General features: G+C 46.9%; 1 protein-coding gene across 13 annotated transcripts in view; it reads left to right on the top strand.

The window, feature by feature from the left end:
• LOC140385700 (uncharacterized) overlaps positions 1 to 20,991 on the top strand; it is a 661,829-nt gene that overhangs the window by 547,258 nt on the left and 93,580 nt on the right. The gene's annotated exons all lie outside the window — the stretch shown is intronic.

The following is a 20,991-nucleotide window of genomic DNA, read 5'->3' as shown; positions in this document are numbered from 1 at the left end:
ACTGTGCCGCCCATGCCACCATAAACATCTCGCAATTCAGGATGGTGTTATGGGCCAGGGTTTAGAGAGCCCCAAAGTATAATGGAGTTCAAACTAAACTAAAACACACCCTGCAGCAAACAGCCTAACGAAAGTAAAAAGCTGACAGACAGCCCAGCTCCACCCACTCAAGGACATCACTGCAGTAATAAACACCCTTTTCTTAAAGGTACTCTCACTACAGATATTTATATACACACCCATTTATAAACACCCATTTCTTAAAGGTACTCTCACATGACAATGGCGTGAGACTAAGTCGGACAGCAGAAAGTGATAATATTCCCATCATGTTGATACAATTAACCTTCTTCGCAGAAGAGCATGCGAGAGTGATATACTCAGTCGAATCACTATCTTTTTCTCCAATCAAGCAAAACACATCTCTGGTCAAAACACACTTTTAAATAGTTAGCAAATACAGGAATACACCCGGATCCTCCCCCTCCTGATACCGTCACGTCTCAAGGTCATTGGGCAGACAGAGTGACATGGCGATGCCAGTGACACCAGTAAGTCGACTGGGGCCCTCCGGCTCCAGGTCCCCCAGAAGGCGCCCGCAAACAGCATCAAAGGCCACAGGACCCAGGAAGCAGCAAGCGGCCTCATCCTCTGATGTGCATCTTAGAGATACACCTAGTTATGACAGCAGAGCAGGAAGATGAAGAAAATTGAAGATCCCTGAGGGGGAGCTTGGGAGAATGGGGGTTTCGAATGTTCACTATTAAAACATGCTACACCTGATGCATGTGAAACCTCTGCCACGTTATTCTTCACCGCAGGCCTGCCCGCACCCCACACCCAGCTTTCCTCCGCTCCCTCACTCCCTGGGAACAGTGTTCCTATATCAAGAGCTCCCGGTGCAGACCCTGTGCAGGTGGCGGGTGTGAGCGTGCTGTCAGAAGAAAGACAGGAGTCAGACTTTGACATAAACTGAGGAGCACCAGAGCTTACCTCACAGTGGGTTATCATCACTCTCCTGCCTGGTGTTGTTACCTGCTAACAGTGCCAACTCAGGCCCATCACCCTGGAGTGATGTTACACAAACCCTGGAAGAATGGAACAGAGTAGGGTTGCACAAATGTTCGATCAAATCCACTCATGCCAAGAAATCGCATTATTTCCCTTTGTCTTGAGGGTATTGAAAACGCCTCAATAGCTGTTGGTTTCACATCCCGTGTGACCATTCAACCCTGTCCAATTGGATGGCCAAGGAAAGTGACTTGGGCTTTTCCAAATTCGCTTTTGGCTAGTTTTATCACCAAACCTGCCTCCTGAAGTCGATCGAATAACTCCATCAGATGTTTTAAATGTTCTTCCCATGTCTGAATTTACCAAAATTCACTACACTCTGGGGTGGCCCTGGCGGATTGGAAATTAGCAAACGTGACACCACTGTTTAAAAAAGGAGGTAGGCAGTAAGCGGGTAATTGTAGGCCAGTGAGCTTAACTTCGGTAGTAGGGAAGATACTGGAATCTATCATCGAGGAAGAAAAATCGAGGCATCTAGATGGAAATTGTCCCATTGGGCAGAGGCAGCATGGGTTCATAAAGGGCAGGTCGTGCCTAACTAATTTAGTGGAATTTTTTGAGGACATTACCAGTGCGGTAGATAACGGGGAGCCAATGGATGTGGTATATCTGGATTTCCAGAAAGCCTTTGACAAGGTGCCACACAAAAGGTTGCTGCATAAGATAAAAGATGCATGGCATTAAGGGGAAAGTAGTAGCATGGATAGAGGATTGGTTAATTAATAGAAAGCAAAGAGTGGGGATTAATGGGTGTTTCTCTGGTTGGCAATCAGTAGCTAGTGGTGTCCCTCAGGGATCAGTGTTGGGCCCACAACTGTTCACAATTTACATAGATGATTTGGAGTTGGGGACCAAGGGCAATGTGTCCAAGTTTGTAGATGACACTAAGTTGAGTGGTAAAGCAAAAAGTGCAGAGGATACTGGAAGTCTGCAGAGGGATTTGGATAGGCTAAGTGAATGGGCTAGGGTCTGGCAGATGGAATACAATGTTGACAAATGTGAGGTTATCCATTTTGGTAGGAATAACAGCAAAAGGGATAATTATTTAAATGATAAAATATTAAAACATGCTGCTGTGCTGAGAGACCTGGGTGTGCTAGTGCATGAGTCGCAAAAGGTTGGTTTACAGGTGCAACAGGTGGTTAAGAAGGCAAATGGAATGTTGTCCTTCATTGCTAGAGGGATGGAGTTTAAGACTAGGGAGGTTATGCTGCAATTGTATAAGGTGTTAGTGAGGCCACACCTGGAGTATTGTGTTCAGTTTTGGTCTCTTTACTTGAGAAAGGACGTACTGGCACTGGAGGGTGTGCAGAGGAGACTCACTAGGTTAATCCCAGAGCTGAAGGGGTTGGATTACGAGGAGAGGTTGAGTAGACTGGGACTCTACTCGTTGGAATTTAGAAGGATGAGAGGGGATCTTATAGAAACATATAAAATTATGAAGGGAATAGATAGGATAGATGCGGGCAGGTTGTTTCCACTAGCGGGTGAAAGCAGAACTAGGGGGCATAGCCTCAAAATAAGGGGAAGTAGATTTAGGACTGAGTTTAGGAGGAACTTTTTCACCCAAAGGGTTGTGAATCTATGGAATTCCCTGCCCAGTGAAGCAGTAGAGGCTCCTTCATTAAATGTTTTTAAGATAAAGATAAATAGTTTTTTGAAGAATAAAGGGATTAAGGGTTATGGTGTTCGGGCCGGAAAGTGGAGCTGAGTCCACAAAAGATCAGCCATGATCTCATTGAATGGTGGAGCAGGCTCGAGGGGCCAGATGGCTTACTCCTGCTTCTAGTTCTTATGTCTGGCTGAAAATTACCAGATCGTCGATGTATACCGCACAATTGGGTAATCCTGAAACGACTTTGTTAGTTAACCGTTGAAATGTGGCTGGGGTGTTTTTCATGCCAAATGGCATAACTTTGAATTGGTATATACCATCTGGAGTCACAAAAGCTGAAATCTCCTTCGCCCTTTCGGATAAAGGTACCTGCCAGTAACCTTTAAGTAAATCCAGTTTGGAAATAAAAGCTGATTGTCCCTTTCTCAATGCAATACTCCAAATGTGGGATAGGATAAGAGTCCGTTCTTGTAACTGTATTAAACTTTCTATAGTCCACACACAACCGTTGGGTACCGTCTGGTTTAGGTACCATCACTATGGGTGAGCTCCGTTGGCTGCAACCCTCTTCAATTATGCCATTTTTCAGCATACTCTCAATCTCTTTGTTAACCTGTGCCAATTTTAAAGGGTTAAGTCTGTATGGATGTTGTTTGATTGGAACAGCATTTCCCACATCTACATCATGCATAACGATTTTAATACTTCCTAATTTATCTCTACAAACTCGCCCACTTGATATTAATAACTCTTTCAGGTCAGTCCGTTTTTCCTCTGGAAGGTAACTCAACAATTTATCCCAATTTTTAAGAACATACTCGTTTTCCAATTTAATTTGAGGTATGTCAAATTCACAGTCATCTGGATTTGGTTCGTCACTTTGAGTTGAATCATTAAAACCTCCCCCTTTTTCTCTCCTTCCCTTTCAAAATATCTTTTAAGCATATTTACATGACACACTCGATGAGTCTTCCTTCTATCTGGTGTTTTTACCACATAATTCACCTCACTTAATTTCCTTTCAATCTAATAAGGTCCACAAAACCTTGCTTTTAAAGGTTCACCTACCGCTGGTAACAACACTAAAACTTTATCTCCACTGGCAAAACTACGAACTTTGGATTTCTTGTCCGCTACCCGTTTCATCACATTTTGTGCAACTTTTAAATGTTGTCCAGCCAATTCACCTGTTCTATTAAATCGTTCCCTAAAATTTGACACGTAATCCAATAATGTAATTTCCAATTTCTCACTCACCAATTTTTCCTCAATCAATTTAAGTGGTCCTCTTACCTCATGACCAAAAATTAGTTCAAAAGGACTAAATTTGGTAGACTCATTAGGTGCATCCCTAATTGCAAACAGTCCGAATGGAATTCCTTTATCCCAATCCTCTGGATAATCTTGACAATAAGCCCTCAACATTGTCTTTAATGTCTGATGCCACCTTTCTAACGCTGCCTACGATTCTGGATGGTACGCAGTTAATTTAATTTGTTTTATTCCTAAGCTATCCATAACGTCTTTGAATAACCTTGAGGTAAAATTTGATCCTTGATCCGATTGTACTTCTGTGGGTAGTCCATATCTAGTTAAGAATTTAAATAACTCCTCCACAATCTTTTTAGCTGTAATATTACGTACTGGAATGACCTCTGGAAACCTAGTAGACACATCCATTATAGTAAAAAGATATTGATTCCCACTTTTCGTTTTAGGAAGTGGTCCTACGCAATCAATTAGGACCCTTGTAAAAGGTTCCTCAAATGCTGGAATGGGTATTCAGGGCGCTGGTTTCATCACTGCTTGAGGTTTCCCAATTACTTGACATGTGTAACATGATTGACAAAATTTAACTACACCTTTATGTAGTCCAGGCCAATAAAAATGTTTTTGTATTTTAGCTTGAGTTTTCCTTATTCCCAAATGACCACCCACTGGTACCCCATGTGCAACTCGCAACACCTCCTTTCTACACCCTACTGGCAATACTACTTGATGAACTTCTGCCCACTTTTCATCCGCCTGCATATGTAAAGGTCTCCATTTTCTCATCAAGACATCACTTTTACGGTAATAACACTCTGGTATACACTCAGATTCCTCTTCCGTGTATGCTTTCTGATACATCTGTTTTATTTCTATATCTTTTTGTTGTAACTCCGCCAATTTTCCTCAACGAAAAATATCCGCCTCATCCTCCACCTGTTCTTGTTTTTTTTCAACCATCTAATCAAAAATCGTTTCTGATAATTGCACTTCAACTTCATCTTCACTCTTTGATTTCTCCTCTTGTCTTAACCTGTGACTTTGCGACCTTGTTACTACATAATCTGGAAAAATCCCAGGATTTTCTTCCTTCAACACTTCAGTTGTCTGATTTTTCACTGGCTTATCAACCACAGTAGGCATCACTCCCACCTGTGATCCAGCTATATCATAACCCAAGATAAACTGTATTCCTGGACAAGATGGTTTCTCTATTACTCCTACTACCCCTTCACCACTCTTCACTGGACTTTCCAACCTTACCTTATATAATTGAACACTACTGCTCTCACCCTGAATTCCACATATTACCACCTTTTCGAGCAACATTCTTCCCAAACTACATAACTCCTCATCTCTTACCATTAAAGATTGACCAGCTCCCGCATCTCTTAAAATTGTGACTTATTTATCTACTCCTCCTGATACATATGAGTAAACTTTACCCACAGAAGTAAATTCTTTAATGAGATCTGGTACCTTCTTATCAATCACCTCTTGATCAGGCTGTACAATCTTTTGCACCTCCGCTTCACTTGGGCTATCCTTTACCACTTTAACAAACCCCACTGTCTTATCCTGTTTTACCACATCAGCCTTCCCAGTGCTTTTCTTCAACCACCAACACTGACTTTACATGGCCTAGTTTATTACAGTGAAAACATTTGAAACTTTTCATGTCTCTTCCACCCTCCTGGATTTCCTTTTTAGTCTGAGGTACACTCTCCTTGTTATCTCCCATCAGATCTCCTTTACCTCTACCACTTGAGTATTTCTCATGTCCCCAGTTTCTATCCCTCACAGGCTGAAACTGATTTCGGAAACCAAGCTTTGATTTATGAACTAATTCATAATCATCTGCCATTTCTGCTGCTAATCTCGCAGTTTTAACCCTCTGCTCTTCCACATGGGTTCTCACTACATCGGGAATTGAATTTTTAAAATCCTCCAAAAGTATAATTTCTCTGAGAGCTTCATACGTTTGGTCTATTTTCAAAGCCCTTATCCACCTATCAAAATTACTCTGTTTGATCCTTTCAAACTCCATGTATGTTTGACCAAATTCTTTCCTGAAATTTCTAAACCTTTGTAGGTTTCAGGCACTAGTTCATATGCACCTAAGATGGATTTTTTCACATCATACGTCTCCGATACCTCCTCCGGTAGTGATGCAAACACTTCACTAGCCCTACCTACCAGCTTTGTTTGAATCAGTAATATCCACATGTCCTGTGGCCATTTCATTTAGCCACCTTCTCAAATGAAATGAAAAAGGCTTCTACCTCCTTCTCGTCAAACGTAGGCATTGCTTGGACATATTTAAATAGATTCCCACCAAGCCTTCGACTTTGACGCTCATTCTCACTATCTTCATCACTATCATCCAATTGTACGTTTCCCTTTACGTCTGCCAAATTTAACTGACTATCATGTTTCATGGCCATTTTCTGAAGTTCAAACTCTCGCTCTTTATTTTTTTCCCTGATCTGTATCTCCCTTTCTCTTTGTTTTTGTTCTGTTGGGGCTATTCTTTCTGTTTTCCTTTCTTCTCTCTTTTTCCTCTCTCTTTCACTTTCTTTTTCCTCTCTCCCTCTTTCGTATTCAAGCTGCTTAATTCTTTCTCATGTTTCATTTGTTTAATTTGTAACTGAATTTTTGCCATTTCCAATGAGTCAAACTGTATCTCAGCAACGTTAAATGCTTAGCCACTGCCATAATGACCTCACCTTTTTGCATCTTATAGAATCATAGAATCATAGAAGTTTACAGCATGGAAACAGGCCCTTCGGCCCAACCAGTCCATGCCGCCCAGTTTTTACCATTAAGCTAGTCCCAGTTGCCCGCACTTGGCCCATAACCCTCTATACCCTTCTTACCCATGTAACTATCTAAATGCTTTTTAAAAGACACAATTGTACCCGCCTCTACTACTACCTCTGGCAGCCCATTCCAGACACTCACTACCCTCTGAGTGAAGAAATTGCCCCTCTGGGCCCTTCTGAATCTCTCACCTTAAACCTATGCCCTCTAGTTTTAGACTCCCCTACCTTTGGAAAAAGATGTTGACTATCTACCTTATCTATGCCCCTCATTATTTTATAGACCTCTATAAGATCACCCCTAAGCCTCCTACGCTCCAGGGAAAAAAGTCCCAGTCTATCCAGCCTCTCCTTATAACTCAAACCATCAAGTCCCGGCAACATCCTAGTAAATCTTTTCTGCACTCTTTCTAGTTTAATAATATCCTTTCTATAATAGGGTGACCAGAACTGCACACAGTATTCCAAGTGTGGCCGTACCAATGTCTTGTACAACTTCAACAAGACATCCCAACTCCTGTATTCAATGTTCTGACCAATGAAACCAAGCATGCCGAATGCCTTCTTCACCACCCTGTCCACCTGCGACTCCACCGTCAAGGAGCTATGAACCTGTACTCCTAGATCTCTTTGTTCTATAACTCTCCCCAACGCCATACCATTAACTGAGTAGGTCCTGGCCTGATTCGATCTGCCAAAATGCATCACCTCACATTTATCTAAATTAAATTCCATCTGCCATTCGTCGGCCCACTGGCCTAATTGATCAAGATCCAGTTGCAATCCTAGATAACCTTCTTCACTATCCACTGTGCCACCAATCTTGGTGTCATCTGCAAACTTACTAACCATGCCTCCTAAATTCTCATCCAAATCATTACTATAAATCACAAATAACAGTGGACCCAGCACCGATCCCTGAGGCACACCACTGGTCACAGGCCTCCAGTTCGAAAAACAACCCTCTACAACCACCCTGTCGTCCAGCCAATTTTGAATCCAATTGGCAACCTCACCCTGGATCCCGTGAGCTTTAACCTTCTGCAACAACCTACCATGCGGTACCTTGTCAAAGGCTTTGCTAAAGTCCATGTAGACAACGTCTACTGCACTGCCCTCATCTACCTTCTTGGTCACCCCCTCAAAAAACTCAATCAATTTTGTGAGACATAATTTTCCACGCACGAAGCCATGCTGACTGCCCCGAATCAGTCCTTGCCTCTCTAAATGCTTGTAGATCCTGTCTCTCAGAATACCTTCTAGCAACTTACCTACTACAGACATTAGGCTCACCGGTCTGTAGTTCCCAGGCTTTTCCCTGCTGCCCTTCTTAAACAAGGGCACAACATTCGCCACTCTCCAATCTTCAGGACCTCACTTGTGGCTGCCGATGATTCAAATATCTCTGTTAGGGGACCCGCAATTTCCTCCCTAGCCTCCCACAACATCCTGGGATACATTTCATCAGGTCCCGGGGATTTATCTACCTTGATGCGCTTTAAGACTTCTAGCACCTCCTCCTCTGTAATATGCACACTTCTCAAGACATCACTATTTATTTCCCTTAGTTTCCTAACATCCATGCCTTTCTCCACCGTGAATACCGATGAGAAATATTCATTTAGGATCTCACCCAACTCTTGTGGCTCTGCACATAGATGTCCTTGTTGATCCTTAAGAGGCCCTACTCTGTCCCTAGTTACTCTTTTTCCCTTTATGTATCTGTAGAAGCTCTTTGGATTCTCCTTTGCATTATTTGCCAAAGCAATTTCATGTCCCCTTTTTGCCCTCCTGATTTCCCTCTTAACTCTATTTCGACAATCTCTATACTCTTCAAGGGATCCACTTGATCCCAGTTGTTTATGTACGTCATATGCCTCCTTCTTCTTTTTGACCAGAGTCTCAATATCTCGAGTCATCCAGGGTTCCCTACCTCTACCAGCCTTGCCCTTCACTCTAAAGGGAATGTGCTTACCCTGCACCCTGGTTAACACATTTTTAAAAGCCTCCCATTTACCAGCCGTCCCTTTGCCTGCCAACAGTCTCCCCCAATCTACCTCTGAAAGTTCCTGTCTGATACCATCAAAATTTGCCTTGCCCCAATTAAGAATTTTAACTCTTGGGCCAGACCTATCATTCTCCATAGCTATCTTAAAACTAATGGAGTTATGGTCACTTGTCCCAAAGTGATCCCTCCCTCACTAACACTTCTGTCACTTGCCCTTCCTTATTTCACAAGACGAGGTCAGGTTTTGCCCCCTCTCTAGTCGGTCCATCCACATACTGAATGAGAAATTCCTCCTGAATACACTCAACAAATTTCCCTCCATCCAAGCCCCTAATGCTATGGCTGTTCCAGTCAATGTTGGGAAAGTTAAAGTCCCCTACTATTACCACCCTATTTTTCTTGCAGCTATCTGTAGTCTCCTTACATATTTGCTCCTCAATTTCCCGCTGACTATTTGGGGGCCTGTAGTACAGTCCTATCAAGGTGATCTCTCCCTTCGTATTTTTCAGTTCCACCCATATAGACTCAGTGGGCGAACCCTCAGATATATCCCCTCTAAGTACTGCCGTAATGTTCTCCCTAATCAAAAACGCCACTCCCCCTCCTCTCTTACCTCCTGTTCTATCCTTTCTATAGCATCTGTACCCCGGAACATTGAGCTGCCAGTCCTGCCCCTCCATTAGCCATGTTTCAGTCATAGCTATAATATCCCAGTCCCATGTGCCCATCCATGCCCTGAGTTCATCCGCTTTGCCCGTCAGGCCCCTTGCATTGAAATAAATGCAGTTTAATGTAGGCTTTCCTTGCCCTCTGCCCTGCTTTCTCTGGTCATGCTTTACACACTCTCCCTTCCTGCCTTTTGTTTCCGTCCCCACTGACTTCCTACATCGGTTCCCATCCCCCTGCCACATTAGTTTAAACCCTCCCCAACTGCACTAGCAAACACACCCCCGAGAACATTGGTTCCGGTCCCACCCAGATGCAGACCGTCCGGTTTGTACAGGTCCCACCTCCCCCAGAACCGGTCCCAATGTCCCAGGAATTTGAAACCCTCCCTCTTGCACCACCTCTCAAGCCACGTATTCATCCTAGCTATCCTGTCATTCCTACTCTGACTATCACGTGGCACTGGTAGCAATCCTGAGATTACTACCTTTGAGGTCCTACTTTTTAGTTTAACTCCTAACTCCCTAAATTCAGCTTGTAGGACCTCATCCCGTTTTTTACCTATATCGTTGGTGCCTATATGCACCACGACAGCTGGCTGTTCGCCCTGCAGCCGCTCCGAGACATCCTTGACCCTTGCACCAGGGAGGCAACATACCAACCTGGATTCTCGTTTGCGTCCGCAGAAACGCCTGTCTATTCCCCTTACAATTGAATCCCCTATCACTATAGTTCTGCCACTCTTTTTCCCGCCCTTCTGTGCAGCAGAGCCAGCCACGGTGCCATGAACCTGGCTGCTGCCACCTTCCCCTGGTGAGCCATCTCCCCCAACAGTTTCCAAAACGGTAAATCTGTTTTGGAGGGAGATGACCTGCACTGCCTTCCTACTCTTCCTCTGTCTGTTGGTCACCATTCCCTATCTGCCTCAGTAATTTTAATCTGCGGTGTGACCAACTCACTGAATGTGCTATCCACAACGTCTTCAGCATCGCGGATGCTCCAAAGTGAATCCATCCGCAGCTCCAGAGCCATCAAGCGGTCTAACAGGAGCTGCAGTTGGACACACTTCTTGCAGATGAAGGAGTCAGGGACACCAGAAGGGTCCCTGACTTGCCACATCTCACAAGAGGAGCATGACACAGGTCTGAGCTCTCCTGCCATGACTTAAACCTGAAGTTAAATTTGAACTACACTACACAGCTAAGAGAAAGTCAAAGAGAGAAAAATCACTTACCAGTCACAAGCCAATCACTTACCTGCTGGCTGTGATGTAATTGCTCCCGAGACTCCCTCACAGGTCTGCTTCTCTGCACCTCCTTAAGATGAGCACCAAATTCCCTTAACTAGTTAATTAATTTACTTAATTAATTGGATTTTTTTTTTTTGGAAACTCAACCCCAAACTCCAAAAAACACAGCCCACACTCACCTCTTACCCAAACTCAGCCTTACCCAAACTCAGATACACTCTGTTTGCTTCCAGCACTCTGTTTCTAAAGGCACTTCAGCCACACCTTTTGTATCCTTCCTGATTTACAGTCAGCCAATAGGCCTGCTCCCGAAACTGATCTCCCAAAACTAACTAATCTTGTCAGGTAATGTCAACTGCAATGTTTTTGCCAAATCTAACAGTCTGCTTTTAGTCTCTGTCCGTAAGGTACTGCGTGTGGCCGTTTCCACCCCCAAAAACCTCAGAGCCTCTGAAAGAGCCATTGTCCACAACACACTCCCTACTTAAACTAAAATACCACACCTGAAAAGCAACCACAACATGCTCACCCCTCACTGTCGTTAAGTTCACAAAGCCAATCCAATAGATAGACTTTTATCCCGGACGAGCCCCCAATTTGTTATGGGCCAGGGTTTAGAGAACCCCAAAGTGTATCATGGAGTTCACCTGACCCACAATTTTTACTAGATTGTGGTCTGGGGAGCACAGGGCCCACTCTACAGATGTGGTACAGCAGAAATGGAAAAGTATTTTTTAAAGCAAAACAACGTTTATTCTATGAACTCAAGTTAACCTTTTTAAAACATACAGTGAACATCTCAGCAACCATTAATTCAAATACAACCCCCAAAGAATACAACACTAAGTAATTCTTAAGCTATCCTTTTAACATCCAGAAGACTGAAAAAAAAAACCTTTCGGCATTAGCACATCAGGTTAAAGTCACTACTAAGAGCAGTTATTAGTTTTAAATCACCAAAGGATCGATTTACATTCTTAGATTACAGAGAGAGACTCTAATACACCTTCTGGCTGTGACTGCAGCTATCCAGCTCTGAAAACGAATCAAAAACACACCCTGCAGCAAACAGCCTAAAACGAAAGTAAAAAGCTGACAGACAGCCCAGCTCCACCCACTGTCTGACATCACTGCGGTAATAAACACCCATTTCTTAACGGTACTCTCACTACAGATATTTATATACACACCCATTTATAAACACCCATTTCTTAAAGGTACTCTCATATGACAATGGCGTGAGACTAAGTTGGACAGCAGAAGGTGATAATATTCCCAGCGTGTTGATACAGTTAACCTTCTCTACAGAAGAGCATGCGAGAGTGATATACTCAGTCGAATCACTATCTTTTTCTCCAATCAAGCAAAACTCATCTCTGGTCAAAACACACTTTTAAATAGTTAGCAAATACAGGAATACAGGATCCTCCCCCTCCTGATACCGTCACGTCTCAAGGTCATTGGGCAGGCAGATTGACATGGCGATGCTAGTGACACCAGTAAGTCAACTGGGGCCCTCCAGCTCCTGGTCCCCCAGAAGGCGCCCACAAACAGCATCAAAGGCCACAGGACCTGGAAAGCAGCAAGCTGCCTCATCCTCTGATGGGCATCTTAGAGATACACCTAGTTATGACAGTAGAGCAGGAAAGATGAAGAAGATTTTAGACCCCTGGGGGGGAGCTTGGGAGAATGGGGGTTTCGATTGTTCACTATTAAAACATGCTACACCTGGTACATGTGAAACCTCTACCACATTATTCTTCACAGCAGGCATGCCCGCACCCCACACCCAGCTTTCCTCCGCTCCCTCACTCTCTGGGCACAATGTTCCTACATCAAGAGCCCCTGATGCAGACCCCGTGCAGGTGCGGGTGTGAGCGTGCTGTCAGCAGAAAGACAGGAGTCAGACTTTGACATAAACTGAGGAGCACCAGAGCTTACCTCACAGTGGGTTATCATCACTCGCCTGCCTGGTGTTGTTACCCGCTAACAGTGCCAACTCAGGCCCATCACCCTGGAGCGATGTTACACAGATCCTGGAAGGTTGGAACAGAGTAGTCGCGGGGGGAGGGAGAATGGCTGGGAGGGTGGGGGAGTGGCGGGGAGGGTCGGGGGTGGGGCAGGGAGAGGTGAAATGGGTGGGAGGGAGGGGCATGGTGGGGAGAAAGGGGGGAAATGGGTGGGAGGGAGGGAAGAAAGGGAACGGGAGTAGAAGATGGCTACTAAACATAAGAAGTCAGCGGTAGTCCACAAAAGTGTCCTGACGCAACCGCTGGGTTGCATAGTTGAGTCGGGCAGTACCGGCGTCTGATCTTCCATCATCACCCTGCCCAAAGACCTGGCCACAGAAAAACAGGTGAGCCACAAGTCCAGAACAGAATACACAGTCAACAAACAAAACAGACCTTCACAGACTGCTCAAGCAAGCCCTCCTGCAACTCAGCCCGGTGGTAGGCCTGCTAAAATACTCAGCTCGTCGCACGATAGGTAAAAGAGACCGAAAGGCAACTACCTTCTTTCTTCCTTACCTTCATCTAGAAAGCAGCAAGTAAGTCCAAGGGAAAGAGGCAGCAGACAAGCAGGAAAAGGCAGCAATAAGCAGTAGATTCCAGACATTTCCAAGCCACCAGCAGGAGCAAGCAGCAAACACAACCTACAGCTGGGAAGTGCTCTCACAACTAACAATACCAGTTCTTTATTTGCAATAGCCACAGCTGTGCAGCCAAAGGCTGCTCAAAGCCAAAGGGAGTTAAAATAACCTTCATCTTATAACCATGAACAGGACTTTGTCCTGGAAGGGAAGTGTTGGGTAGGACAGACAGACAGCAGCTGTTGTAGCCCCAGTTATGGATATGTACAATATTGGAGGATGGCCCGCAGATGGCGAGCCCCTCACAACCTAGCCTAGGGGCGACCCCCGACCTTTAGTGCTCAGCCGCCCATCCAAGCCCGTCTGCCTCTTCCCCGCCCCGAGCACTGGGGCAGCAACTCCAGTGTCCCTGGGCTGCATGCCTGGGTTTGGATATGGGTACTCACCTCTTCAGCTCGCCTCAGCAGCCGTTGAGCTAGCTTCCTGTTTTTAAATAGGAGTGCTAAACTGCGTCCGCGTGACCTCTTGCTGGGGAGCCAGTTAGTCCCTGGGAGGCTGTCAGATTGGGTTTCCATCTTGTTAATGAGCTGGAGATTGCTCTTAATTGGTCTCAATTGATGTCTACGGGATCTGGAACCCGTTGATGGGAGCAGGATGGTTAGATTGCGAACCGATTCACGCCCAGTGCGGATCCCAATTTTGGCCCCTCCCACTATTTAAATGAATTATCCCGTTGTTAACTGAGGAGGTGGTTCATAGAATTTTTTTCATAGAATTTACAGTGCAGAAGGAGGCAATTCGGCCCATCGAGTCTGCACCGGCTCTTGGAAAGAGCACCCTACACAAGGTCAACACCTCCACCCTATCCCCATAACCCAGTAACCCCACCCAACACTAAGGGCAATTTTGGACACGAAGTGCAATTTATCATGGCAAATCCAATCCACCTAACCTGCACATCTTTGGACTGTGGGAGGAAACCGGAGCACCCGGAGGAAACCCACGCACACACTGGGAGGATGTGCAGACTCCGCACAGACAGTGACCCAAGCCGGAATCGAACCTGGGACCCTGGAGCTGTGAAGCAATTGTGCTATCCACAAGGCTGCCGTGCTGCCCTTTTAAACACATAGAAGCAGAAAAAGGAGATAAACTGGCATGGAGATTTCGCCCTTTGTTGGGCCATTTTGTTGTACTGCTGCTTGTGAGTACCTGCTCTCCTGGTGTAGTGGAAATACTTTGATTTCTCCTTGCAGTGATATGGGTGCTACCTCCTCCTTCTGGCTATTCCTCCCTCTCCCCCCTAGCTGCTGGTTATGAACAGGTCTTCGAAGAAGATGGTAAACTGCCTCCACATGCAGTCGAACCCTTCCTCCGACCCCCTGATGGCAAATTTTATTTTTTCGAGTCTTGGAAATTCCACTAGATCAGACAGCCAGTCCACAGCCTTGGGTGGTGCTGCAGACTCCATCCGAGCAGGGCTCTCCACCGGGCACCAGGAGGCCAAGGCCAGCGTGTCGGCCCTTTACCCCTCAGAGTTCTGGCTGCTGTGACACACCGAAGACTTCTGCTAATGGGCATGGCTCAACTCCCACGTCCTTGGACATGGCTTTGAAGAAGGTGAAGATTTGCTTGTGGCAGGACCAGAACATGTGGGAGTGGTTGGCCAGACCCCCGTGACACCACTCTCATCTGACTTCCACCTCTGAGAAGAATCCACTCATGCATGTCCTGGTTAGGTACGCGCTGTGCATTTAGCTGCATTAGTCTCAGCCCTGCGCATAAGGAGGTGGTGTTCACCCTATATATGACAAGCCCCAGATCCCTCCCCCTATCTGGCTACCTAGCTCTCCCTCCTACCTTTGTCTTGCCCCGTCCAGTGGGGCCCATATCACCTCTAGCAGTCGTCCATATATGCCTGTGCATTTACTGTTCCTTAGTTTGTCCTGCACTAACAGCCTGTCCAGCAGGGTGTGTATGGGGGAACGTTATGGCCTTCTTGCGGGGAAGTCACGGAATTGCAGCTCGTTCCCTTTCAGGAGCTGGAGCTTCTCACAAACTCGGTCTGATCTTCCGTGATTACTTCTGGCAGGCTACTCTCCAGTCGCCTCGCCAGAGCTTCCACCAGGACGTTCGAGTCAATGTTCAGGAGTGAGATGGGTCTGTATGACCTACACTCCGTCGGGTCTTTGTCTTTCTTTGGGATCAGTGAGATTGAGGCCTGTGCCAGCATGGGCAGTGGGGTCCCCCTCGACAGTGAGTCAGCGAACATCTCCCGCAGGTGCGGGGCCATTGCTGCCATACATTTTTGTAAAAGTCCACCGGGAACCCGTCTTGGCCCAGTGCCTTCCCTCACTGCATGGAATTGATGCATTCCATGATCATCTCCAGACCCAGCCCTTGCCTATTTCCCTCCCCTACAGCTGCAAAGTCCAGCCCGTGCATGAACTGCTTCATCTGCAAGTCCCCCTCCAGAGGCTTGGAGGTGTACAGTCCCTGGTAGACGGTTGCGAAGACTCCGTTGATCTCCTCTGGACTGGTGACCACCCTACCCTTTTCATCCCTTATCTGCGCTATCTCTCTTGTGGCTGTCTGTTTCGTCAGCTGGTGTGCCAGTGTAGATGGCTGGCTTCATCCCCGTGCTCATAGAAGGTCCTTTGTGATAGGGGGGGCTGGCGCTGCCCAACCTCTGTTGGTACTACTGCGCCGCCAATGCAACAATGGTGCGCAAGTGGGTGATGGAGGGGGAGGGGGCTGCATGGTAGTTAGTTTAAAACCACTTACCTTTACAGGAGCAGCCCATTGGATTTCGGCGGCAGCGGTGCGCAGGGGCCTTCTTTGAGGTGACTAGTGAGTTTAAAAGCACTTACCTTTACAGGAGCAGCCCTTTGGATTTCGGCGGCAGCGGTGCGCAGGGGCCTTCTGGGAGGTGAGTAGTTAGTTTAAAACCACTTACCTTTACAGGAGCAGCCCATTGGATTTCGGCGGCAGCGGTGCGCAGGGGCCTTCTTTGAGGTGAGTAGTGAGTTTAAAAGCACTTACCTTTACAGGAGCAGCCCTTTGGATTTCGGCGGCAGCGGTGCGCAGGGGCCTTCTGGGAGGTGAGTAGTTAGTTTAAAACCACTTACCTTTACAGGAGCAGCCCATTGGATTTCGGCGGCAGCAGTGCGCAGGGGCCTTCTTTGAGGTGAGTAGTGAGTTTAAAAGCACTTACCTTTACAGGAGCAGCCCTTTGGATTTCGGCGGCAGCGGTGCGCAGGGGCCTTTGCTAGTGTCACACGGGAGGGTTTAAACTAGTATGGCAGGGGGGTGGGTACGGGAGCAATAGGTCAGAAGGTGAGAGCATTGAGGGAGAACTAGGGAATAGGGACAGTGTGGCTCTGAGGCAGAGCAGACGGGGAAAAGTTGCTGAACACAGCGGGTCTGGTGGCCTGAAGTGCATATGTTTTAATGCAAGGAGCATTACGGGTAAGGCAGATGAACTTAGAGCTTGGATTACTACTTGGAACTATGATGTTATTGCCATTACAGAGACCTGGTTGAGGGAAGGGCAGGATTGGCAGCTAAACGTTCCAGGATTTAGATGTTTCAGGCGGGATAGAGGGGGATGTAAAAGGGGAGGCGGAGTTGCGCTACTTGTTCGGGAGAATATCACAGCTATACTGCGAGAGGACACCTCAGAGGGCAGTGAGGCTATATGGGTAGAGATCAGGAATAAGAAGGGTGCAGTCACAATGTTGGGGGTATACTACAGGCCTCCCAACAGCCAGCGGGAGATAGAGGAGCAGATAGGTAGACAGATTTTGGAAAAGAGTAAAAACAACAGGGTTGTGGTGATGGGAGACTTCAACTTCCCCAATATTGACTGGGACTCACTTAGTGCCAGGGGCTTAGACGGGGCGGAGTTTGTAAGGAGCATCCAGGAGGGCTTCTTAAAACAATATGTAAACAGTCCAACTAGGGAAGGGGCGGTACTGGACCTGGTATTGGGGAATGAGCCCGGCCAGGTGGTAGATGTTTCAGTAGGGGAGCATTTCGGTAACAGTGACCACAATTCAGTAAGTTTTAAAGTACTGGTGGACAAGGATAAGAGTGGTCCGAGGATGAATGTGCTAAATTGGGGGAAGGCTAATTATGACAATATTAGGAGGGAACTGAAGAACATAGATTGGGGGCGGATGTTTGAGGGCAAATCAACATCTGACATGTGGGAGGCTTTCAAGTGTCAGTTGAAGGGAATACAGGACAGGCATGTTCCTGTGAGGAAGAAAGATAAATACGGCAATTTTCGGGAACCTTGGATGACGAGTGATATTGTAGGCCTCGTCAAAAAGAAAAAGGAGGCATTTGTCAGGGCTAAAAGGCTGGGAACAGACGAAGCCTGTGTGGCATATAAGGAAAGTAGGAAGGAACTTAAGCAAGGAGTCAGGAGGGCTAGAAGGGGTCATGAAAAGTCATTGGCAAATAGGGTTAAGGAAAATCCCAAGGCTTTTTACACGTACATAAAAAGCAAGAGGGTAGCCAGGGAAAGGGTTGGCCCACTGAAGGATAGGCAAGGGAATCTATGTGTGGAGCCAGAGGAAATGGGCGAGGTACTAAATGAATACTTTGCATCAGTATTCACCAAAGAGAAGGAATTGGTAGATGTTGAGTCTGGAGAAGGGGGTGTAGATAGCCTGGGTCACATTGTGATCCAAAAAGACGAGGTGTTGGGTGTCTTAAAAAATATTAAGGTAGATAAGTCCCCAGGGCCTGATGGGATCTACCCCAGAATACTGAAGGAGGCTGGAGAGGAAATTGCTGAGGCCTTGACAGAAATCTTTGGATCCTCGCTGTCTTCAGGGGATGTCCCGGAGGACTGGAGAATAGCCAATGTTGTTCCTCTGTTTAAGAAGGGTAGCAAGGATAATCCCGGGAACTACAGGCCGGTGAGCCTTACTTCAGTGGTAGGGAAATTACTGGAGAGAATTCTTCGAGACAGGATCTACTCCCATTTGGAAGCAAATGGACGTATTAGTGAGAGGCAGCACGGTTTTGTGAAGGGGAGGTCGTGTCTCACTAACTTGATAGAGTTTTTCGAGGAGGTCACTAAGATGATTGATGCAGGTAGGGCAGTGGATGTTGTCTACATGGACTTCAGTAAGGCCTTTGACAAGGTCCCTCATGGTAGACTAGTACAAAAGGTGAAGTCACACGGGATCAGGGGTGAGCTGGCAAGGTGGATTCAGAACTGGCTAGGCCATAGAAGGCAGAGGGTAGCAATGGAGGGATGCTTTTCTAATTGGAGGGCTGTGACCAGTGGTGTTCCACAGGGATCAGTGCTGGGACCTTTGCTGTTTGTAGTATATATAAATGATTTGGAGGAAAATGTAACTGGTCTGATTAGTAAGTTTGCAGACGACACAAAGGTTGGTGGAATTGCGGATAGCGATGAGGACTGTCTGAGGATACAGCAGGATTTAGATTGTCTGGAGACTTGGGCGGAGAGATGGCAGATGGAGTTTAATCCGGACAAATGTGAGGTAATGCATTTTGGAAGGGCTAATGCAGGTAGGGAATATACAGTGAATGGTAGAACCCTCAAGAGTATTGAAAGTCAAAGAGATCTAGGAGTACAGGTCCACAGGTCATTGAAAGGGGCAACACAGGTGGAGAAGGTAGTCAAGAAGGCATACGGCATGCTTGCCTTCATTGGACGGGGCATTGAGTATAAGAATTGGCAAGTCATGTTGCAGCTGTATAGAACCTTAGTTAGGCCACACTTGGAGTATAGTGTTCAATTCTGGTCGCCACACTACCAGAAGGATGTGGAGGCTTTAGAGAGGGTGCAGAAGAGATTTACCAGAATGTTGCCTGGTATGGAGGGCATAAGCTATGAGGAGCGATTGAATAAACTCGGTTTGTTCTCTCTGGAACGAAGGAGGTTGAGGGGCGACCTGATAGAGGTCTACAAAATTATGAGGGGCATAGACAGAGTGGATAGTCAGAGGCTTTTCCCCAGGGTAGAGGGGTCAATTACTAGGGGGCATAGGTTTAAGGTGAGAGGGGCAAGGTTTAGAGTAGATGTACGAGGCAAGTTTTTTACGCAGAGGGTAGTGGGTGCCTGGAACTCGCTACCGGAGGAGGTAGTGGAAGCAGGGACGATAGGGACATTTAAGGGGCATCTTGACAAATATATGAATAGGATGGGAATAGAAGGATACAGACCCAGGAAGTGTAGAAGATTGTAGTTTAGTCGGGCAGTATGGTCGGCGCGGGCTTGGAGGGCCGAAGGGCCTGTTCCTGTGCTGTACATTTCTTTGTTCTTTGTTCTTTTTTGGAAGAGGCTGGAGACGGCGTCTTGTGGGTACGAGTCTGGGGGCGCTGGCAACGGCGCCGCTGCCGTTCCCTCCAAGGAGGTATACCACGAGCCCGGTGGTGGCGGCTGCCCTCAAAATCTGGGGGCAGTGGAGGCGGCACAGGGGGGAGCTGGGGCCTCGGTGTGGACCCCAATACGGGGGAACCACCGGTTTGTTCCAGGGAGAACAGATGGAGGGTTTTCGGGGTGGCATAGGGCAGGGATACGAAGGTTGGGGGAAACTGTTTGTGGACGGGAAGTTCGCGAGCCTGGTGGAGAAGTACGGGCTCCCCCCGGGGAACACCTTCAGGTACTTGCAGGTAAGGGCGTTTGCCAGGCGGCAGGTGGTGGAATTCCCGCGGCTGCTGCCACACACAGTACAGGACAGGGTGCTCTCGGGGGGGTGGGTGGGAGTCGGGAAGATCTCGGAAACTTACCAGGTGATGCAGGAGGAGAAGGAAGCCACGGTGGTGGAGTTGAAAGGTAAGTGGGAGGAGGAGTTGGGAGAGGAGATTGAGGAAGGGACGTGGGCAGATGCCCTAGGGAGGGTGAACTCTTCCTCATCGTGCGCGAGGCTCAGCCTCATACAGTTTAAGGTGCTGCACAGGGCACACATGACCGGGACAAGGATGAGCCGGTTTTTTGGGTTGAGGACAGGTGTGTTAGGAGCTCAGGGAGCCCAACAAATCACACCCATATGTTCTGGGCATGCCCAGCGCTGGAGGAATTTTGGAAGGGCGCAGCGAGGACGGTGTCGAGGGTGGTAGGATCCAGGTTCAAACCGGGCTGCGGGCTCGCAATATTTGGGGTGGCAGAGGAGCCGGGAGTGCAGGAGGCGAAAGAGGCTGGAATTCTGGCCTTTGCGTCCCTGGTAGCCCGGCGAAGGATTTTTCTTCAGTGGTAGGATGTGAGTCCCCCAAGCGTGGAATCCTGGATCAGCAATATGGCGGGGTTTATTAAGTTGGAGAGGGTGAAATTCGCCCTGAGAGGGTCGGTACAAGGGTTCTTTAGGCGGTAGCAACCGTTCTTAGACTTCCTGGCCGACCGGTAGACATTGGTCAATGGCAGCAGGAACTCGGGGGGGGGGGGGGGGGGGGGGGGGGGTGCGGTGGGTTTACTTTATTTTTGTTTTTGTTATTTACACTGGAAGGGTCTGAGGGGGTGTATTGACCTGTTGCGTTAAGTCGGGGTGTTAATGTTAATTTATTATTTATGTACCGGGGGGAGGGGGGTATGGAGGGTTGCTTTTCTAGACTGTGCTTTGTACTTAACCCTGTTGGGTTCCTCTTTCATTTTGTTATTGATATTTTATGAAAACCTGAATAAAAATTTTTTTTTTTTTTTTTTAAATAAGGTCCTTTGTGTCT

Source organism: Scyliorhinus torazame, chromosome 11 (assembly GCF_047496885.1).
Source record: "Scyliorhinus torazame isolate Kashiwa2021f chromosome 11, sScyTor2.1, whole genome shotgun sequence".
NCBI classification, from domain to species: domain Eukaryota; kingdom Metazoa; phylum Chordata; class Chondrichthyes; order Carcharhiniformes; family Scyliorhinidae; genus Scyliorhinus; species Scyliorhinus torazame.
This window is presented reverse-complemented; position numbering and strand designations above follow the sequence as displayed.